The sequence below is a fragment of the Pristiophorus japonicus genome, chromosome 20, assembly GCF_044704955.1.
Source record: "Pristiophorus japonicus isolate sPriJap1 chromosome 20, sPriJap1.hap1, whole genome shotgun sequence".
NCBI lineage: Eukaryota > Metazoa > Chordata > Chondrichthyes > Pristiophoridae > Pristiophorus > Pristiophorus japonicus.
Window position 1 is genome coordinate 4,104,474 of NC_091996.1, and position 6,699 is coordinate 4,111,172.

At 50.0% G+C, this 6,699-nt stretch overlaps 1 non-coding gene across 1 annotated transcript; it reads left to right on the forward strand.

Moving 5' to 3' along the window:
* Positions 1-242: 242 nt before the first annotated feature.
* LOC139233239 (U2 spliceosomal RNA) lies at positions 243-440 on the forward strand. The gene has a single exon (XR_011588164.1). It is a non-coding gene; the product is annotated as a U2 spliceosomal RNA (small nuclear RNA).
* The last annotated feature ends 6,259 nt before the right edge of the window (positions 441-6,699 follow it).

The following is a 6,699-nucleotide window of genomic DNA, read 5'->3' on the forward strand; positions in this document are numbered from 1 at the left end:
TCCCAGGTGTCAGTGGTGATGTCGCACTTTACCAGGGAGGCTTTGAGGGTGTCCTTGTAACGTTTCCACTGCCCACCTTTGGCTTGTTTGCCATGAAGGAGCTCCGCATAGAGCATTTGCTTAGGGAGTCTCGTGTCTGGCATGCGAACTGTGTGGCCTGCCCAGCGAAGCTGATCGAGTGTGGTCAGTGCTTCAATGCTGGGGATGTTGGCCTGGTCGAGGACACTGATGTTGGTGCACCTGTCGCTTCTCGGCCTTTTGGCTAAGATCATGCGTAACTGACCTGACAGGGGAGTAACCATGACCCCAACGTGGTTCTCCCTGGATCAGGAAGGTGGTTCTCCTATGCTATTTTGGAAATAGGAGGTGGGTGGGGTGACTTGACCCATCCACCTCCACGGAGGTGTGTGGGGGGCCTGACCCATCCACCTCCATGGCACGAACCTGGTATTGCAGTACTTCCAGGAACGGTGCTTGGGCTCTAGGCCTTTTGGCTAAGAGCATTAGCGCAGGGTGATCCTTGATGTGTGCAAGGTGACCTCTGGCGTTTGTGATCTGACAAAGAATTGGAAAGATTGGCTACGAAAAATTAAAAAAAAATTTTTTTTTTAAAAAGCCTGTCCTCCCAGGGGATTTTCAGGATCTTGCGGAGACATCGTTGGTGATATATCTCCAGCGACTTCAGGTGTCTTCTGTACATCGTCCATGCCTCAGATCCATACAGGAGGTCTACAGCCTGTAGACCATAAACTTGGTGGTAGATTTGAGGGCCTGGTCTTTGAACATTCTTTTCCTCAGATTGCCAAAGGCTGCACTGACGCACTGGAGGCGATGTTGAATCTCGACATCAATGTCTGCCTTTGTTAATAAAAGGCTTTCGAGGTATGGGAAGTAGTCAACGTTGTCCAGGGCCGCGCCGTGAATCTTGATGACTGGGGGACAGTGCTGTGCGGCGAGGACAGGCTGGTGGAGGACCTTTGTCTTACAGATGTTAAGCGTAAGGCCCATGCTTTCACATGCCTCGGTGAATACATTGACTATATCCTGGAGTTCAGCCTCAATGTGTACAGACGCAGGCGTCGTCCGCGTACTGCAGCTCAATGACAGAGGTTGGGGTGGTCTTGGACCTGGCCTGGAGACGGCGTAGGTTAAACAGCTTCCCACTGGTTCTGTATTTTAGTTCCACTCCAGCGGGGAGCTTGTTGACTGTGAGGTGGAGCATGGCAGCGAGGAAGATTGGGAAGAGGGTTGGGGCGATGACGCAGCCCTGTTTGACCCCGGTCCGGACGTGGATTGGGTCTGTGATGGATCCGTTGGTAAGGATCACGGCCTGCATGTCATCGTGGAGCAGGCGAAGGATGTTGACAAACTTTTGGCTGCATCCAAAATGGAGGAGGACGCTCCATAGATCCTCGCGGTTGACAGTGTCAAAGGCCTTTGTAAGATTGAAGGCGGCCATGTATAAGGGCTGGCGCTGCTCCCTCCATTTTTCCTGCAGCTGTCACGTTGCAAAGATCATGTCCGTTGTGCCCCGTAGGGGACGAAATCCACACTGTGGTTCCGGGAGGAGCTCCTCGGCCACAGGGAGAAGACGGTTGAGGAGAACTCTAGCGACAACTTTCCCAGTGGCTGATAGCAGGGAGATTCCCCTGTAGTTGCCGCAGTCGGACTTGTCCCCTTTTAAAATATGGACACGATCACTGCATCTCTCAGATCTCCCGGCATACTCTCCTCCCTCCAGATGAGAGAGATGAGGTCATGTATCTGCGCCAACAGCGCCTCTCCGCCATATTTAGCGCCTCAGCAGGGATTCCATCCGCACCCGTAGCTTTGTTGTTCTTGAGCTGTCTTATGGCTTTGCCTACCTCGTGCAACATTGGGGTCTCACTGAGTTGGTGGCGGGTCACATGCTGTGGGATGGAGTCGAGAACACTCGAGTCAAAGGCAGAGTCTCAATTGAGGAGATCTTCAAAGTGCTCCTTCCAGCGGGCCCTGACAGCCTCGGTGTCCTTGATGAGTGTTTCCCCGTTCTTGGCCAGGAATGGGGTGGGGCCTTGGGAGTTTGGACCGTAGGTGGCCTTGACTGTAGTGAAGAATCCTCGCATATCGTGGCTGTCAACCAGCTGCTGTATCTCCTGCGCTTTCTCCATCCACCACCTGTTCTTTAGGTTCCGGGTTTTTTGTTGGACCTCAGCCTTGAGCTGTCTGTAACGTTGCTTTACAGCTCCCGAGTTGGGTTGTTGCTTGAGGCTCAGAAATGCTCTGCGCTTGCGATCTATTAGTTCTTGAATCTCCTGATCATTCTCATCAAACCAGTCCTGGTGTTTTCTGATTGAGTGACCAAGTGTCTCTTCACAGGCACTGGTTATAGAGGCCTGGAGGACAGACCAAGCGCTGTGGGGATTCAGCATCTCAGGGTCATCAAGGCACGCCAGATTAGCTGTGAGGCGCTGGCTGTATAGGGCTCTTTTAGCTGGGTCTCTCAGTGCTCCGGCATTAACTTTTTTGCAGCACTGCTTCTGCTGTCCCCTCAGCTTTGGGGCAATGTTAATGTCGATGATGGATGGGATTAGGCGGTGGTTCGTCCAGCAGTTGTCAGCTCCTATCATGGCGCGGGTGATGCGCACATCCTTGTGATCCCTGGCTCGGACAATGACATAGTCGAGCAGGTGCCAGTGTTTGGAGCGAGGGTGTTGCCACGATGCCTTGTATTTGTCCCTCTGGTGGAACAGGGTGTTGGTGATGAGGAGTTCGTGTTCTAGACATTTTGTCAGGAGTAGGGTACCGTTAGAGTTGGCTTTCCCTCTGCCAATCATGCCTCCCCAGAGGGCTGTGTCTTTGCCGACCCTGACATTAAATTCACCTAGGAGGATCAATTTGTCACCTGTGGGGACGCGGGACAGGGATGTGTCGAGGTTGGAATAAAAACCCTCTTTAGCCTTATCCGTTGCATCGAGTGAGGGGGCGTACGCAACGATGACTGTGGCACATTGGTTCCGAGATAGGGTAAGGTGAAGAGTCATGAGGCATTTGTTAACCCCACAGGGGGGGGATCTTTGAGGCAGTCGACGAGCTCATTTTTGACGGCGAAGCTGACTCCATGAAGGCGGCGTTCTTCCTCTGGTTTTCCTTTCCAGAAAAAGGTATAACCTCCACCTTGTTCCTTGAGCTGGCCTTCCCCTGCCCGTTGGGTCTTGCTTAGGGCGGCGATGTCCATGTCAAAACGTCTAAGTTCCCGGGCAACTATGGCGGTGCGGCGTTCCGGTCTGTTGCTGTTGGAGTTGTCCATGAGGGTCCTGATGTTCCAGGTCCCGAACTTCATATTAGCGAAGTGGAAGATGCCTGTGCATGAGTTCTTTTAACATGGGGTGGTCGTTGCATACTGGCAACCACACGGGCTTAGCTGAGCAAGGTCTTGGTCCAGTGGCAAGGGGGTCCAAGATGACTGGAGACCAGGCACTGCTGTATAAGCCGAATAGCCTACGGCGAGGTATTGGCCGCAAGCTCAGTGCCGAGTAGCACCATTGATGGTAGATGGCCCGAGGCTTGGTTGGAGAGCAGGCATTAGGAAGGTCAGCTGTCCGCTGGGGTTCCCAGGGGTGTTTTGGAAAGTTTCTTCCAAGGTTAAAAATTTCCCCAAAGATTTCCAAGTTGTTTTAAAAGTTTAAGAGTTTAAAAGTATTTCCAAATAATTTTCAAAAAAAATTTACACAGGTTGATTGAAGCTTTAATAAATAGATTAAATGTTGGTTAAAAGTTGATTAAAAAAAGTCTAAAATGTAAATAAAGTTGTTTAAAAGTTAGTATTCATTGTGAGCGATCTAGGGCCGGTACATAGAAACATAGAAAATAGGTGCAGGAGTAGGCCATTCGGCCCTTCAAGCCTGCACCGCCATTCAACATGATCATGGTTGATCATGCAAATTCAGTACCCCATTCCTGCTTTCTCTCCATAACCCTGATCCCTTTAGCCATAATGGCCACATCTAACTCCTTTTTGAATATATCTAACTGGCCTCAACAACTTTCTATGGTAGAGAATTCCACAGGTTCACAATTCTCTGAGTGAAGAAGTTTCTCCTTATCTCGGTCCTAAATGGCTTACCCCTTATCCTTAGACTGTGACCCCTGGTTCTGGACTTCCCCAACATCGGGAACATTCTTCCTACATCGAACCTGTCCAATCCCATCAGAATTTTATATGTTTCGAGGAGATCCCCTCTAATTCTTCTACATTCCAGTGAATATAAGACAAGTCGATCCAGTCTTTCTTCATATGTCAGTCCTGCCATCCCGGGAATCAGTCTGGTGAATCTTCGCTGCACTCCCTCAATAGCAAGAATGTCCTTCCTCAGATTAGGAGACCAAAACTGAACACAATATTCAAGGTGTGGCCTCACCAAGGTCCTGCACAACTGCAGTAAGGCCTCCCTGCTCCTATACTCAATTCCTCTAGCTATGACGGCCAACATGCCACTTGCCTTCTTCACCGCCTGCTGTACCTGCATGCCAACCTTCAATGACTGATGTACCATGACACCCAGGTTTCGTTGCATCTCCCCTTTTCCAAATCTGTCACCAATCAGATAATAGTCTGCCTTCCTGTTTTTGACACCAAAGTGGATAACCTCACATTTATCCACATTATACCGCATCTGCCATGCATTTGCTCACTCACCTAACCTGTCCAAATCCCCCTGCAGCCTCCTAGCATCCTCCTCACAGCTCACACTGCCACTCAGCTTAGTGTCATCTGCAAACTTGGAGATATTACATTCAATTCCTTCATCTAAATCATTAATGTATATTGTAAATAGCTGGGGTCCCAGCACTGAACCTTGCGGTACCCCACTGGTCACTGGCTGCCATTCTGAAAAGGACCCGTTTATTCCTACTCTTTGCTTCCTGTTTGCCAACTAGTTCTCTATCCACGTCAATACATTAACCCCAATACCATATGCTTTAATTTTGCACACTAATCTCTTGTGTGGGACCTTGTTAAAAGCTTTTTGAAAGTCCAAATACACCACATCCACTGGTTCTCCCATGTGCATTCTACTAGTTACTGTTGTGTATCTGTAAAGCATGCACTCCCATGTTCCACCACCAGGGAGTGCTTCCCCTTGGGAGCACTGTATATAAGCCGGCCTCGAAGGCCTGTTCCTCACTCTGGAGTGTCTTAATAAAGACTGAGGTCACTGTTACTTTAACCTCCCTGTTTGCAGTCTCATCTGTGTTAGGAGCACAATAACTGGCGACGAGAATACGAATCCAACGCAAAGATGCAGCAAACTGTGGGCATCCTGGAGAAGTTCTTGGAGGGTGAGGACTGGGAAGCCTAAGTCGAACGGCTAGACCAGTACTTTGTAGCCAACGAGCTGGACGGAGAAGGAAGCGCTGCAAAAAGGAGAGCGGTCCTCCTCACAGTCTGCGGGGCACCGACCTACAGCCTCATGAAGAATCTTCTGGCTCCGGTGAAACCCACAGATAAGTCGTATGAGGAGCTGTGTACACTGGTTCAGGAGCATCTTAACCCGAGGGAGAGCGTGTTGATGGCGAGGTATCGGTTCTACACGTGCCAGCGATCTGCAGGTCAGGAAGTGGCGAGCTACATCGCTGAGCTAAGGCGACTTGCAGGACAATGTGAGTTTGATGGCTACCTGGAGCAGATGCTCAGAGACTTTTTTGTACTGGGCATTGGCCACAAGACCATCCTATGAAAACTTTGACTGTAGAGACACCAACCCTCAGTAAGGCCATTGCGATAGCACAGGTGTTTATGTCCACCAGTGATATCACCAAACAAATCTCTCAGCACACAAGTGCTAGCAATGTTCATAAATTAACTGGAATTGTGTTTGCGAGCAGAAATCTACAAGGCAGAAACCACGAGTCTGCAACTGCCAGCAGGCCTCAGGTGACCCAGATGATTCAGAATCCGCAACAAAGGATGAATGCAAGGCAATTCACACCTTGTTGGCATTGTGGAGGCTTCCATTCAGCCTATTCATGCGCTTCAAAGGGTATGTGTGCAAGAGCTTTGGAACAATGGGGCACCTCCAATGAGTTTGCAGTCGAGCTGCAAGCTCTGCAAAACCTGCTAACCACTACATGGCAGAGGAAGATGGTGGATCAAAGCAATTTCGAGCCTCAGAGAGAGGAGGCAGATGTTGAAGCACACGGGGTGCACACAATTTCGACGAAATGTCCACCTATGATGCTAAATGTAAAATTGAATGGCTTACCCGTAGCCATGGAACTGGACACTGGCGCTAGCCAATCCATCATGAGTAAAAAGATGTTTGAGAGACTGTGGTGCAACAAGGCACTCAGACCAGCCCTGAGCCCCATCCACACGAAACTGAGAACGTACATCAAAGAGCTCATCACTGTCCTGGGCAGCGCCATGGTCAAGGTCACCTACGAGGGCACGGTGCACGAATTGCCACTCTGGATTGTCCCGGGCAATGGCCCCACACTACTTGGAAGGAGCTGGCTGAGCAAAATACACTGGAACTGGGATGACATCCGAGCGCTATCACATGTCGATGAGGCCTCATGTATCCAGGTTCTTAACATATTTCCTTCCCTTTTTGAACCAGGCATTGGAAATTTTTCCCGGGCGAAGATGCGGATCCACTTGGTCCCAGAGGCACGACCCATTCACCACAAGGCATGAGTGGTACTTCACATGATGAG